The following is a 16,773-nucleotide window of genomic DNA, read 5'->3' as shown; positions in this document are numbered from 1 at the left end:
CTTTTTTTCCATTTCATTTTTTCAATATATTTTTTGAAAAGTAAAAGTTACAAAGATTTATAAACAATAAATCAATATAATGTTTATACATATACCCAGAAACTTATAATAATAAAAAACCTTATGCAATCACATTGTTTAGCAATAGAAAATTAAAAATATATCTCAACTCAAAATAAATAATTCGAAATTTGTGAATGAATATTATCGATAATAAAAATTTTTCGAAACTCATTAGATTCTATCATAGATTAAATTTCGAAGACTGTTTGCCATCTAGTAGTTAAAACATCTCACTGACAGTTTCGTTTACAGTTTCCTGTCGTTGCTACAAAGTAATCATGGAATGATTTCTATATATTCTATACAGAAAACTTCATATCGAAACCTATAGTGAGGCATTTATCATATAGATGCCGCTACAGTGTAAATCAATAATTATATTGTTGAAATTAATAGTATGAAAATAAGATTTATTAGTTTAATTCCTAAATATTTATGTTGATTCAAAATGAATTATGGATTAATTTATCAATAAAAATGCAACAATTACGTTGTTTAGAAATAATGTATTTTAGTAATGGAAAAATGTATACCAATTGTTGAGGTACATTTAAAACAGACGTTTTTCGTTATTTTTTTTTCTATTGTATAGTCGGGATGTTATTCCAAAAAAATATTAGTATGCCTAACTCCAGACTAATGATCAGAAAAGACGAAAGTCGGAGGTATAAGAGTTGATTTGAATGAATAACCTCGAAATAGACGTCTATGTTTAGATGCGGCCGCCGTTGTAGGCCAATTTCAAAGACACAAAGTTCTGTTAGATTATAAATTGTATAATAATTCGATTACAAGTTCTTTTTTAATCGAATATAATTGGAAATTGAATTATGATACTATTTAAAGCTTAATTTAGTTTTATTTTTCACACAAACCACCAGGGTATATTAAAGATATTAATTGATATGTATTTTTAGTAAACATGAATAATTTTTATGACAGTATGACTTTGCTTTTATAGTATTAAATTGATTTCTATACTTAAAACTGTGAAAGAAATATGTTTCAGTAATTTCTAGTTGTATAAATAGACTGTATATTTTTCAAATGTATACCAAGGGATTGGCCTAATTTAAATAAAATCTTATTTATAACACTAGTGTGAAAAACATTAAACTTAAGATAGATGTCGGGAAAAATCTTTTGATCCACAATTTTCTGTATCATTTTAATAAAATAACGAAAAGGGGACCTTAAATAACAATCGTATCTGAAATAAATATCAATTTTTGATTCATATTTTTTTAAAAATGAAAAAATTAACATAGGACTTTTGTCTTGGTACAAAATCGAGTTCCTCGGTGAAACAATTGTTCGGGAAAGTGTTTTAGGGAAACATTAGGTGGGACTAACTTGATAATTTACACTCCAATTATCAACTACATTATATTAACGGTTAAAAAAGTTTATAATTAATAACTGTTTAAGGAAAAACGTATAAAAACGAAAATATAAAATACACCATCAATCCCATGGGTGCTTAGAAAGATACACGCGGTCAAAAGTCAAAATTTCAGGTTTTTTTAGGTTTTTTAGGTATCATCATTGTAATGGTCAGGTTCTACGTAATATACACTGCTGGTCAAAAGTTATTGCCCGTCTCGTAATCCATTGAAATTTCACTCGGATAAAACACATTGAAGTCGACTACGAAACGTATGAATTGAATTGAAATATCAAAAACGAGGTTTTTTAATATGTATAACTTTGGATTGTATTAATTATTAGTAATTTTTACCTATGTTTTTGTCATTATAATTGTCTAAATTGACCGTACTATAGTTTGACAAGGTTCTACGTCACGCGCGTTCCATCCAATTAAATTGTTTTCAACAAGATGGCGATACACATTCTTCGGCATTATATCGTCATGTAATTTTGGCTAGTGCGGTTCTGGCAAGTTGTAAAAAAAAATATTCGGTAGAACATCTTTTCCTACTAATGAATGGGCAGGTATATTAGGATAATCCGCTTACTTGCGTTTAGGACACGATCTACAACTTCTATTGTACGAAATCATATTTTTTTTTTCGTCGACAGGTATTCCAAATTTCTCACACCTTCGCTATTAATAGGTAAATCGTCGGAACTCGTGATTCTTTGATTGCATGGGAATTTTTTTTTACCGGTTTGACATTTTTTCTTGTTATAGAGACGTACAACTGTGAGAAATTTCGTACTCGGAATTTTTGAGGTTATGTCATAGATTTTCGGACGTTTATTTCGATAAGTAGATAAAAATTGAGACATAACGGAATATGACGTTATGTCTCAATGTTGGTGATGAAATTAAAGTGATGGTGATCGAGTTTCGAACGATTTCTGTTGAAATTAAAACATGCTAAATCGATATTCTACTTTTTTATAACGAAATAAAGCGATTGTGAACAACCATTGGCAAGTTTTCAAATCGCATGAAATTGATACTGAGCAGAAACTAAGAAATAAATGAATAATAATAATAAAATCCCTATTAACTAGACTAACATATCCGAAAATACACATCTGAAACCCGCACGTTTTCACTAAGCTATAAATAGACGCGTATAACTTCTCTAGTTTCTTCTTTTCTTTTCTCAATTTTATGGAAACGATTCATAAGCTTTTTTAATGTCGAAATTTATAGAATTTGATTTCACTTTTATTAATTACAAATAAAAAAAAATAAGGAAAAGTAACCAAAAATTCATTTATATCAATTTTGTTTTCGTACATTTAACAAAGTTAAGAAAAATATTGAAATTAATTCGTGGTGTTCCTAAATTGAATATAATCTTGATTAGTTATAAGGAAACACAAGTTTTTGGTTTCTATTTTGATTTAAATAGCGAGATCTATAACATCAAAGTAAGTCAAAATAAATTCCCGATAAAATAATCAATTCTCTGTGTATAATTGTACCTATAAATATTTATTTACCTCACAAACATTCCGCTATTTCATCATTGGATAATACTGTCTAATTTCTTCATCACATTTGTGACTTTTCAATCTATTTTGCAAACATTGAAATGTTTGTCCCATGTAAACAACAAGCAAAATTGATATTTATTTGTATTTCTATGAAGCCTGGTATGAAAATTGCATCTGTTTCGAGTGTTTTTATGATATTCGTGACTTTTTAATCTATTTTCTTAACATTAATAAGTTTGTCATATGTAAACGTTACCACAATTATAAACCAACGTTCTTACAACAAAAACTCGATGTTTCTTTGTATGTTGATCGAACCTGGTATAAAATTTGATTCTATTTCGACTATTTTCCATAATTTCATGATGATGTCTTATTTTGATGACTTTGGAATCTATTTTGCAAACATTGAAATGTTTGTCCCATGTAAACAACAAGCAAAATTGATATTTATTTGTACTTTTATGGAGCCTGGTATGAAAATTGCATCTGTTTCAAATGTTTTTATGATATTCGTGACTTTTTAATCTATTTTTTCAACATTAATAAGTTTGTCCTATGTAAACGTTATCACAATCATAAACCAACGTTCTTATAACAAAAAACTCGATGTTTCTTTGTATATTGATCGAACCTGGTATAAAATTTGATTCTATTTCGACTATTTTTCATAATTTGATAATGATGTCTCAGTTGATGACTTTGGAATCTATTTTGCAAACATTGAGATGTTTGTCCCATGTAAACAACAAGCAAAATTGATATTTATTTGTACTTTTATGGAGCCTGGTATGAAAATTGCATCTGTTTCGAGTGTTTTTATGATATTCGTGACTTTTTAATCTATTTTCTCGACATTAATACGTTTGTCCTATGTAAACGTTATCACAATCATAAACCAACGTTCTTATAACAAAAAATTTTATGTTTCTTTGTGTATTGATCGAACCTGGTATAAAATTTGATTCTATTTCGACTATTTTTCATAATTTGATAATGATGTCTTTTTGATGACTTTCGAATCTATTTTGCAAACATTGAAATGTTTGTCCCACGTAAACAACAGTCAAAATTGATATATATTTGTACTTTTATGGAGCCTGGTATGAAAATTGCATCTGTTTCGAGTGTTTTTATGATATTCGTGACTTTTTAATCTATTTTCTCGACATTAATACGTTTGTCCTATGTAAACGTTATCACAATCATAAACCAACGTTCTTATAACAAAAAACTCGATGTTTCTTTGTATATTGATCGAACCTGGTATAAAATTTGATTCTATTTCGACTATTTTCCATAATTTCATGATGATGTCTTATTTTGATGACTTTGGAATCTATTTTGCAAACATTGAGATGTTTGTCCCATGTAAACAATAAGCAAAATTGATATATATTTGTACTTTTATGGAGCCTGGTATGAAAATTGCATCTGTTTCGAGTGTTTTTATGATATTCGTGACTTTTTAATCTATTTTCTCGACATTAATACGTTTGTCCTATGTAAACGTTATCACAATCATAAACCAACGTTCTTATAACAAAAAACTCGATGTTTCTTTGTATATTGATCGAACCTGGTATAAAATTTGATTCTATTTCGTCTATTTTCCATAATTTCATGATGATGTCTTATTTTGATGACTTTGGAATCTATTTTGCAAACATTGAGATGTTTGTCCCATGTAAACAATAAGCAAAATTGATATATATTTGTACTTTTATGGAGCCTGGTATGAAAATTGCATCTGTTTCGAGTGTTTTTATGATATTCGTGACTTTTTAATCTATTTTTTCAACATTAATAAGTTTGTCCTATGTAAACGTTACCACAATTATAAACCAACGTTCTTATAACAAAAAACTCGATGTTTCTTTGTATATTGATCGAACCTGGTATAAAATTTGATTCTATTTCGACTATTTTTCATAATTTGATAATGATGTCTCAGTTGATGACTTTGGAATCTATTTTGCAAACATAGAGATGTTTGTCCCATGTAAACAACAAGCAAAATTGATATATATTTGTACTTTTATGGAGCCTGGTATGAAAATTGCATCTGTTTCGAGTGTTTTTATGATATTCGTGACTTTTTAATCTATTTTTTCAACATTAATAAGTTTGTCCTATGTAAACGTTACCACAATTATAAACCAACGTTCTTACAACAAAAACTCGATGTTTCTTTGTATGTTGATCGAACCTGGTATAAAATTTGATTCTATTTCGACTATTTTCCATAATTTCATGATGATGTCTTATTTTGATGACTTTGGAATCTATTTTGCAAACATTGAAATGTTTGTCCCATGTAAACAACAAGCAAAATTGATATTTATTTGTACTTTTATGGAGCCTGGTATGAAAATTGCATCTGTTTCGAGTGTTTTTATGATATTCGTGACTTTTTAATCTATTTTCTCGACATTAATACGTTTGTCCTATGTAAACGTTATCACAATCATAAACCAAAGTTTTTATAACAAAAAATTTTATGTTTCTTTCTATATTGATCGAACCTGGTATAAAATTTGATTCTATTTCGACTATTTTTCATAATTTGATAATGATGTCTCAGTTGATGACTTTGGAATCTATTTTGCAAACATTGAGATGTTTGTCCCATGTAAACAACAAGCAAAATTGATATTTATTTGTATTTCTATGAAGCCTGGTATGAAAATTGCATCTGTTTCGAGTGTTTTTATGATATTCGTGACTTTTTAATCTATTTTCTTAACATTAATAAGTTTGTCCTATGTAAACGTTACCACAATTATAAACCAACGTTCTTACAACAAAAACTCGATGTTTCTTTGTATGTTGATCGAACCTGGTATAAAATTTGATTCTATTTCGACTATTTTTCATAATTTGATAATGATGTCTTATTTGATGACTTTCGAATCTATTTTGCAAACATTGAAATGTTTGTCCCACGTAAACAACAGTCAAAATTGATATATATTTGTACTTTTATGGAGCCTGGTATGAAAATTGCATCTGTTTCGAGTGTTTTTATGATATTCGTGACTTTTTAATCTATTTTCTCGACATTAATACGTTTGTCCTATGTAAACGTTATCACAATCATAAACCAACGTTCTTATAACAAAAAACTCGATGTTTCTTTGTATATTGATCGAACCTGGTATAAAATTTGATTCTATTTCGACTATTTTCCATAATTTCATGATGATGTCTTATTTTGATGACTTTGGAATCTATTTTGCAAACATTGAGATGTTTGTCCCATGTAAACAATAAGCAAAATTGATATATATTTGTACTTTTATGGAGCCTGGTATGAAAATTGCATCTGTTTCGAGTGTTTTTATGATATTCGTGACTTTTTAATCTATTTTCTCGACATTAATACGTTTGTCCTATGTAAACGTTATCACAATCATAAACCAACGTTCTTATAACAAAAAACTCGATGTTTCTTTGTATATTGATCGAACCTGGTATAAAATTTGATTCTATTTCGTCTATTTTCCATAATTTCATGATGATGTCTTATTTTGATGACTTTGGAATCTATTTTGCAAACATTGAGATGTTTGTCCCATGTAAACAATAAGCAAAATTGATATATATTTGTACTTTTATGGAGCCTGGTATGAAAATTGCATCTGTTTCGAGTGTTTTTATGATATTCGTGACTTTTTAATCTATTTTTTCAACATTAATAAGTTTGTCCTATGTAAACGTTACCACAATTATAAACCAACGTTCTTATAACAAAAAACTCGATGTTTCTTTGTATATTGATCGAACCTGGTATAAAATTTGATTCTATTTCGACTATTTTCCATAATTTCATGATGATGTCTTATTTTGATGACTTTGGAATCTATTTTGCAAACATTGAAATGTTTGTCCCATGTAAACAACAAGCAAAATTGATATTTATTTGTACTTTTATGGAGCCTGGTATGAAAATTGCATCTGTTTCGAGTGTTTTTATGATATTCGTGACTTTTTAATCTATTTTCTCGACATTAATACGTTTGTCCTATGTAAACGTTATCACAATCATAAACCAAAGTTTTTATAACAAAAAATTTTATGTTTCTTTCTATATTGATCGAACCTGGTATAAAATTTGATTCTATTTCGACTATTTTTCATAATTTGATAATGATGTCTCAGTTGATGACTTTGGAATCTATTTTGCAAACATTGAGATGTTTGTCCCATGTAAACAACAAGCAAAATTGATATTTATTTGTATTTCTATGAAGCCTGGTATGAAAATTGCATCTGTTTCGAGTGTTTTTATGATATTCGTGACTTTTTAATCTATTTTCTTAACATTAATAAGTTTGTCCTATGTAAACGTTACCACAATTATAAACCAACGTTCTTACAACAAAAACTCGATGTTTCTTTGTATGTTGATCGAACCTGGTATAAAATTTGATTCTATTTCGACTATTTTTCATAATTTGATAATGATGTCTTATTTGATGACTTTCGAATCTATTTTGCAAACATTGAAATGTTTGTCCCACGTAAACAACAAGCAAAATTGATATTTATTTGTACTTTTATGGAGCCTGGTATGAAAATTGCATCTGTTTCGAGTGTTTTTATGATATTCGTGACTTTTTAATCTATTTTCTCGACATTAATACGTTTGTCCTATGTAAACGTTATCACAATCATAAACCAACGTTCTTATAACAAAAAACTCGATGTTTCTTTGTATATTGATCGAACCTGGTATAAAATTTGATTCTATTTCGTCTATTTTCCATAATTTCATGATGATGTCTTATTTTGATGACTTTGGAATCTATTTTGCAAACATTGAGATGTTTGTCCCATGTAAACAACAAGCAAAATTGATATTTATTTGTACTTTTATGGAGCCTGGTATGAAAATTGCATCTGTTTCGAGTGTTTTTATGATATTCGTGACTTTTTAATCTATTTTCTCGACATTAATACGTTTGTCCTATGTAAACATTATCACAATCATAAACCAACGTTCTTATAACAAAAAACTCGATGTTTCTTTGTATATTGATCGAACCTGGTATAAAATTTGATTCTATTTCGTCTATTTTCCATAATTTCATGATGATGTCTTATTTTGATGACTTTGGAATCTATTTTGCAAACATTGAGATGTTTGTCCCATGTAAACAACAAGCAAAATTGATATTTATTTGTACTTTTATGGAGCCTGGTATGAAAATTGCATCTGTTTCGAGTGTTTTTATGATATTCGTGACTTTTTAATCTATTTTTTCAACATTAATAAGTTTGTCCCATGTAAACAACAAGCAAAATTGGTATTTATTTGTATTTTGATTGAGCCCGGTATAAAATTCATATAATATTTTTTCATAAAAATATTGTCCTGAATGTCACTACTGAATGAAAACGGAATAAAAACAATGTCAAAAGTACAGTAAACGCCACACCTTACTTTAGTTCTCACGCATCTTGAATGAAGGCAAACAAATTTTTTTTCGGAATTTTAAAGGTGCTCTCTGCTTCTTTCTTACTAATATACCAGACAAATATTTTCTTTGGGATTAGAACGTGACCATATTTCTTCTTCGCTATCTACAAAATTGAATTTGTATGTGTATGGGTATGTGTGCTTGTGATGGTTCTCCTCGTCTTCCTAGACTTGCCGGCCGATGAGCTTTATTTTGTTTATAACACAGACGAAGGCCAATTGATCATACTTCATTTAATTGTCGTGAGAAATTGTCTACTCCTTCAATATTCTACAAACAACATATTATATAAAGTAACAACTTTATTTCATATTTGGTTATAAATTTTTATAATCTAATATTATTTTGTCGGTAAAGATTATTTCATTGATAATAAATGTTAACGCCATTTTGAAACGTTCTGAAGCTACTATTTATTTCGTAAATATTATAGTTTATTAAATATTAGATATCGTTGACTGTCTAAACCACATAATATCAAATAATCTTAATCTGAATCATAATATTTACAATTAAAATACTACCGGAGCTCTACCAAATATAATAAGTTACTATTCTTTACGAGGGCGGTTCAAATACAAACGCTGTTGATTGTAGTTGTATTTATATAAGCAAAATATGGCATTACACCAAACCCAATCGCCATGTAGGATTTGAAGGACCGTAGGATGAAATTAATATTACTTTTGGTAATATCTCAAACTCAAATCACTCCAAACGGTGAAACATTCTACGATTTAGAGGTTATAAACATTCATAGATAAAGCAATTTTTTGACAGCATTCCAAATTATGTAAACTACGGTTACTGAAGTACTTTTGAAGACTATATATATAGAGAGAAAGGAATTGAGGTGGATTCTATAAGATTTAAGAGCTGGATCAGTAAAGAACCTATTTTTCAATACCCTTTAACATCCTTTAAGGGCATTAAGAGCTTAAATTATATAAAGCGTATTTGTCGATCGTTTAGAAAACTGAGGGGGCTTAAAGAAGGTGGTGGATTCGTAGCGAACAGGTGGTCTGAAAATATTTGTAAATTCCGACAAATTTGTGGTATAAATACGACAGGACCGTAACGGGATACTTTCAAACTGTTAAATGTAATTTATGACAAAATATTAACGAGCGAAAAAAGTATAATCGACTAGACGATATCTGATTGAATTAGAGAAAAATTTCTGTACGATTCGCCATCCATATAGTACGAAATGACGATCTGGCAACATGTTTGTTATTTTTTCTACCGAATCTATTATTTGGAAATAATATAACGATATCGGAAAAGCCGTAAATTAATGGAAAATACGGACGCCGAGACTCGTCGGCACACTTAACTCGTGGCGCCAGTATAGCTAGATACAACTAGACGCCCGACGTCGCGACGTAACATCGTTTAATAGAAATTGTAGTGCAATGTTGTCTAATCTTAATCGAACGTAAACATATATATATATATAGATAAGAATTGATAAGTATTTTAATTTTCGATCCTTGTTTTGCTTTTATTACTTTGGTGTACAATTTCGATAAATAATCGTCCAAAAAGGTTTTTTGTAGCGTTCTTCATTCGAATCCAATCAATTTTCAACAGATCTTCAATCACCCTTCCACCCCAAACCATCCCGAGGCTCGCTCCGCCGTGTTTTATTATCGAGATTTTAAATCCATTTTTTTCTTTGGTCCGCGTACAATCTTCAATTCATTAAAAAGGATTTTTGTTTTAAATTTTCAAATTGTGCTTTCTATAATATAAAATGTTTTGATTATGATTTAAAATTAGTCAAAACGTGAATTTGTTGTGTCACTAATTAAATTTCTGAACGTAACCATAATATTTGACATTTGACAAGCAACTAATATGTCGATCCGTCATCTATATCGATGATCCTTTGTGACAGTGACATTTCAAGTTATGTTTTTGTTAATTAATTACAATTATGTAGTCATAATTGCGACCACCCCGAGGCTCGCTCCGCCGTGTTTTATTATCGAGTTTTTAAATCCACTTTTTCTTTGGCCTGCGTACAATCTTCAATTCATTAAAAAGGATTTTTGTTTTAAATTTTCAAATTGTACTTTCTATAATATAAAATGTTTTGATAAAGACTTAAAATTAGTCAAAACGTAAATTAGTTGTGTCACAAATTAAATTTCTGAACCTAACCATAATATTTGACATTTGACAAGCAACTAATATGTCGATCCGTCATCTATATCGATGATCCTTTATGACAGTGACATTTCAAGTTATGTTTTTGTTAATTAATTACAATTATGTAAACAGTTATAGTATACCGATGATAACTAGTAGCTAAATTTTCGATTAACCCCGGTAGCGGATTTGAAAACGTGTAGATGAGTTGTATGCAATCGAGCAGAACGTTCACAAAAACCGGTGATGTATATCCGGTGAGATGTGCGGTGTCTACTCGTATTTAGTATATTTTTCTCACAAAATTCGTTCCACTTGGAATAAATATTCTCGAAAATAAATTTTTAATTGAAGATACTTTATCGTTGGTTTCAAATTTCTATTATGAAGACTTCGTCTCGTATTCAAAGTAGTAAAATCGATTGAAGTATCGTTAAATAAAAGTGCTTAAGAGGAAAACAAAATATCTGGACTTACCCTAGATAGTAAATTCCTCTGGAACGAACACGAACACGAAACTTCTAATTGTGTTGGGAAAAAATTGTTTTTGATGGGTTTCTTTTCCATTTTTCCTATCAAGACCTCAGGCTTTGACGACTTAATTATTTCGTATTGTTTGAAGAAACTGACCTATCAGGTAACGTGAAATTTTGGGTTTGTGCCATAAATTATAGCGAGTGCACCTTTTTGGCAGGTCGCGATATTTTCATGTTATTATTTTGTCTCGTTTCTCGTTGTTTTTTGCCATAAAATCATGATTAATTTTTCATTGCGCTATAGTTATACACCAGATTTTTTTAAGGATGAAATTTGGAAATTGAAAATTTTTATTGCGTTTTTGCCAATGTAGAGATGGAATATCCGTATCCATCCAATGAATTCAATGATTTTTCAACCTCTTTATGTCATTCTCTAAACAAAATTTCATTCTAATGATCATGAAAGCATTACTAGAAAACTAATGCAGCTTTTTCGATGTTTTTATACCATTTTGTAATTATATTTAATTCTATTTATAAACACAGTAATATTAGAGAACTGAATCGATATCATCAATGCTTTTCCCACCTCATTTTCTTCTACAAAATTCCGTTTTAATCATATGGAATTTTTGAACTAGACATCCACTAGAACAATCCACTGATTTTTCGTTAGTTTTTAAAACAAAATTTCATGCTAATCAACAAGATTGTATTCTTAGTAAACTTGTTTACACTTTAACCTAGTAATAAAATAAAATAATTATTGGCGCCTAATCTTTCTCCTCTGTCATCTGTCATCGTTCATTGTCAACGGGAGCTGATGGCCTCGATTATGAGAGTGACCAGCCAACACTGGCTGGTGGTATTCTGATTTTAGCGATACAAACTTATCATTATCTCGATTATAATCGTCGTTTTGAATCGCTTGAAGTTTGTTCTCGATTGTTCTAAGGATTGCTTTCGATGAAAAACATTTTTTTAGTAATTTTAAGAAAAATCATCAATTAATCAATATACCGCTGTCTCCCAAATTGCCATAAAACCTTATTATATGGGTAATTTATTATTTGTTGTTTTAACTTTGTTCTGAGTTGTTTTAAGTTTGTTCCAGAACAGCATAGAGCTGAGAATTACACTTTTAACGAAAATTTAATAAAAAGATCCGATCTTTGACTTTTTTTTATATCATAACTAATTGAGGATGTCGGTCTTTATGTTTTTTTGATATAATCGGATTTTTTTAAGGTTCTGAATGTTACAGCGACGTTCAAACTGTAATTATAATATTTTTAAACCGAAGCTAAAGTATTTTATTCGGTTCAAAAACTTTTTTCGCTTTGAAAATCAAACTATTTAAATGAAAGACATCAAACTTTGTGAACTGTCATTTGAAATATTATACGTCAATGTCAAACTATTTAAATGAAAGACGTCAAACTTTGTGAACTGTCATTTGAAATATTATACGTCAATGTCAAAATATTTAAATGAAAGATGTCAAACTTTGTGAACTGTCATTTGAAATATTATACGTCAATGTCAAACTATTTAAATGAAAGACGTCAAACTTTGTGAACTGTCATTTGAAATATTATACGTCAATGTCAAAATATTTAAATGAAAGACGTCAATCTTTGTGAACTGTCATTTGAAATATTATACGTCAATGTCAAACTATTTAAATGAAAGACGTCAAACTTTGTGAACTGTCATTTGAAATATTATACGTCAATGTCAAAATATTTAAATGAAAAACGTCAAACTTTGTGAACTGTCATTTGAAATATTATACGTCAATGTCAAACTATTTAAATGAAAGACGTCAAACTTTGTGAACTGTCATTTGAAATATTATACGTCAAACTATTTAAATGAAAGACGTCAAACTTTGTGAACTGACATTTGAAATATTATACGTCAATGTCAAACTATTTAAATGAAAGACGTCAAACTTTGTGAACTGTCATTTGAAATATTATACGTCAATGTCAAACTATTTAAATGAAAGACGTCAAACTTTGTGAACTGACATTTGAAATATTATACGTCAATGTCAAACTATTTAAATGAAAGACGTCAAACTTTGTGAACTGTCATTTGAAATATTATACGTCAATGTCAAAATATTTAAATGAAAGACGCCAAACTTTGTGAACTGACATTTGAAATATTATACGTCAATGTCAAAATATTTAAATGAAAGACGTCAAACTTTGTGAACTGACATTTGAAATATTATACGTCAATGTCAAACTATTTAAATGAAAGACGTCAAACTTTGTGAACTGTCATTTGAAATATTATACGTCAATGTCAAACTATTTAAATGAAAGACGTCAAACTTTGTGAACTGACATTTGAAATATTAAACGTCAATGTCAAACTATTTAAATGAAAGACGTCAAACTTTGTGAACTGACATTTGAAATATTATACGTCAATGTCAAACTATTTAAATGAAAGACGTCAAACTTTGTGAACTGACATTTGAAATATTATACGTCAATGTCAAACTATTTAAATGAAAGACGTCAAACTTTGTGAACTGACATTTGAAATATTATACGTCAATGTCAAACTATTTAAATGAAAGACGTCACACTTTGTTAACTGACATTTGAAATATTATACGTCAATGTCAAACTATTTAAATGAAAGACGTCAAACTTTGTGAACTGACATTTGAAATATTATACGTCAATGTCAAACTATTTAAATGAAAGACGTCAAACTTTGTGAACTGACATTTGAAATATTATACGTCAATGTCAAACTATTTAAATGAAAGACGTCACACTTTGTTAACTGACATTTGAAATATTATACGTCATTGTCAAACTATTTAAATGAAAGACGTCAAACTTTGTGAACTGACATTTGAAATATTATACGTCAATGTCAAACTATTTAAATGAAAGACGTCAAACTTTGTGAACTGACATTTGAAATATTATACGTCATTGTCAAACTATTTAAATAAAGACGTCAAACTTTGTGAACTGACATTTGAAATATTATACGTCAATGACAAACTATTTAAATGAAAGACGTCAAACTTTGTGAACTGACATTTGAAATATTATACGTCAATGTCAAACTATTTAAATGAAAGACGTCAAACTTTGTGAACTGTCATTTGAAATATTATACGTCAATGTCAAACTATTTAAATGAAAGACGTCAAACTTTGTGAACTGACATTTGAAATATTATACGTCATTGTCAAACTATTTAAATAAAGACGTCAAACTTTGTGAACTGACATTTGAAATATTATACGTCAATGTCAAACTATTTAAATGAAAGACGTCAAACTTTGTGAACTGTCATTTGAAATATTATACGTCAATGTCAAACTATTTAAATGAAAGACGTCAAACTTTGTGAACTGACATTTGAAATATTATACGTCAATGTCAAACTATTTAAATGAAAGACGTCAAACTTTGTGAACTGTCATTTGAAATATTATACGTCAATGTCAAACTATTTAAATGAAAGACGTCAAACTTTGTGAACTGACATTTGAAATATTATACGTCAATGTCAAACTATTTAAATGAAAGACGTCAAACTTTGTGAACTGTCATTTGAAATATTATACGTCAATGTCAAACTATTTAAATGAAAGACGTCAAACTTTGTGAACTGACATTTGAAATATTATACGTCAATGTCAAACTATTTAAATGAAAGACGTCAAACTTTGTGAACTGTCATTTGAAATATTATACGTCAATGTCAAACTATTTAAATGAAAGACGTCAAACTTTGTGAACTGACATTTGAAATATTATACGTCATTGTCAAACTATTTAAATAAAGACGTCAAAATTTGTGAACTGACATTTGAAATATTATACGTCAATGTCAAACTATTTAAATGAAAGACGTCAAACTTTGTGAACTGTCATTTGAAATATTATACGTCAATGTCAAACTATTTAAATGAAAGACGTCAAACTTTGTGAACTGACATTTGAAATATTATACGTCAATGTCAAACTATTTAAATGAAAGACGTCAAACTTTGTGAACTGACATTTGAAATATTATACGTCAATGTCAAACTATTTAAATGAAAGACGTCACACTTTGTGAACTGACATTTGAAATATTATACGTCATTGTCAAACTATTTAAATGAAAGACGTCAAACTTTGTGAACTGACATTTGAAATATTATACGTCAATGTCAAACTATTTAAATGAAAGACGTCAAACTTTGTGAACTGACATTTGAAATATTATACGTCATTGTCAAACTATTTAAATAAAGACGTCAAACTTTGTGAACTGACATTTGAAATATTATACGTCATTGTCAAACTATTTAAATAAAGACGTCAAACTTTGTGAACTGACATTTGAAATATTATACGTCATTGTCAAACTATTTAAATAAAGACGTCACACTTTGTTAACTGACATTTGAAATATTATACGTCAATGACAAACTATTTAAATGAAAGACGTCAAACTTTGTGAACTGACATTTGAAATATTATACGTCAATGTCAAACTATTTAAATGAAAGACGTCAAACTTTGTGAACTGTCATTTGAAATATTATACGTCAATGTCAAACTATTTAAATGAAAGACGTCAAACTTTGTGAACTGACATTTGAAATATTATACGTCATTGTCAAACTATATAAATGAAAGACGTCAAACTTTATGAACTGTCATTTGAAATAATGTGCGTCAATGGAGAAATATAAAAATATGATTAGTAGCGATATCTATCGGTTAAATCGATGCATTAAATTTAGACAGACGACGATATCGGCGAAATCGATGAAATTCCTAACAGTTCCTAACAAATTCTACGAATCCAATCTCTAGTTCGTAAGCGGTAGTAATCGTAGGAGAAGGCGCCAACTAATTTAAATTATTTATTGTTGTTACCTTGCCGGCAACGGTGTATTTATATAATCGGCTTACCAGAAATTAACGAGTTTATAAATTTCCATTTAAATCAAATATTTACATTCGAGGTAGTTGAGAGTTGTCTGTTGGCAGTTTCAATATAATACAGATGGTACGCTTTTCCACTTACACAATGTAATGAAATTTACGGCGATTGAAGGAAAATCGAAACCGTACGGCATCACTGTACGATAGAATAGAGGCTATATAAGTTCAATAGGACATTTAAGAACTATAATTTTGAAAATGGAAACTCCCATTTTACCGGATATCAAAAAACGTGTCGACGGCGAGTTATTTAATGTTTACTCCCCGTATAACATCTAACAAATAGTCAGTCCACGTGGACTCATCATCTACACCAATGAAAACATCAATATCTCGAAACCTGATTAACGTAGAAACCTGGGGTTTGTTTTATTGGAGTCAGAGTTAAAAAATACCTCGAGTTTACCTGTTTTTATTGGTATTCGCAGGAAAATTGAAGAACTAATGAGGAATTGAAGGACCATTGGCAAGAAGTATTTAAAAGAATTAAAAATTGAATGGAGCTTAAAAACTGCAGAGTTTTGTATGTAATCGGAGTAGTTAAACTTTATCTTTGTCCAGCTTGAATGGAAAAACCTCCAGGATGTATATATTTGACAATTTCATCGCTAATTTCCATGGGGTTCCAATAGACGACGTAGAAACCGTCCACTACGGGAACCAGGTACCTCACAGGTCATCGCCATCGTGATAATTTTG

The 16,773-nt window shown here is 29.2% G+C and overlaps 1 long non-coding RNA gene across 1 annotated transcript; it reads right to left on the bottom strand.

The window, feature by feature from the left end:
• Nucleotides 1-8,278: 8,278 nt before the first annotated feature.
• Nucleotides 8,279-11,867, bottom strand: LOC130453142 (uncharacterized). The gene is made up of 2 exons (XR_008911022.1): nt 11,091-11,867; nt 8,279-8,729 (listed from the first exon to the last, which is right to left on the bottom strand). It is a non-coding gene; the product is annotated as an uncharacterized LOC130453142 (long non-coding RNA).
• Between the last annotated feature and the right edge of the window lie 4,906 nt (nt 11,868-16,773).

This window comes from Diorhabda sublineata, chromosome 2 (assembly GCF_026230105.1).
Source record: "Diorhabda sublineata isolate icDioSubl1.1 chromosome 2, icDioSubl1.1, whole genome shotgun sequence".
NCBI lineage: Eukaryota > Metazoa > Arthropoda > Insecta > Coleoptera > Chrysomelidae > Diorhabda > Diorhabda sublineata.
Note: the sequence above shows the minus strand (reverse complement) of the source record. Positions and strands in the feature narration are given on the sequence as shown.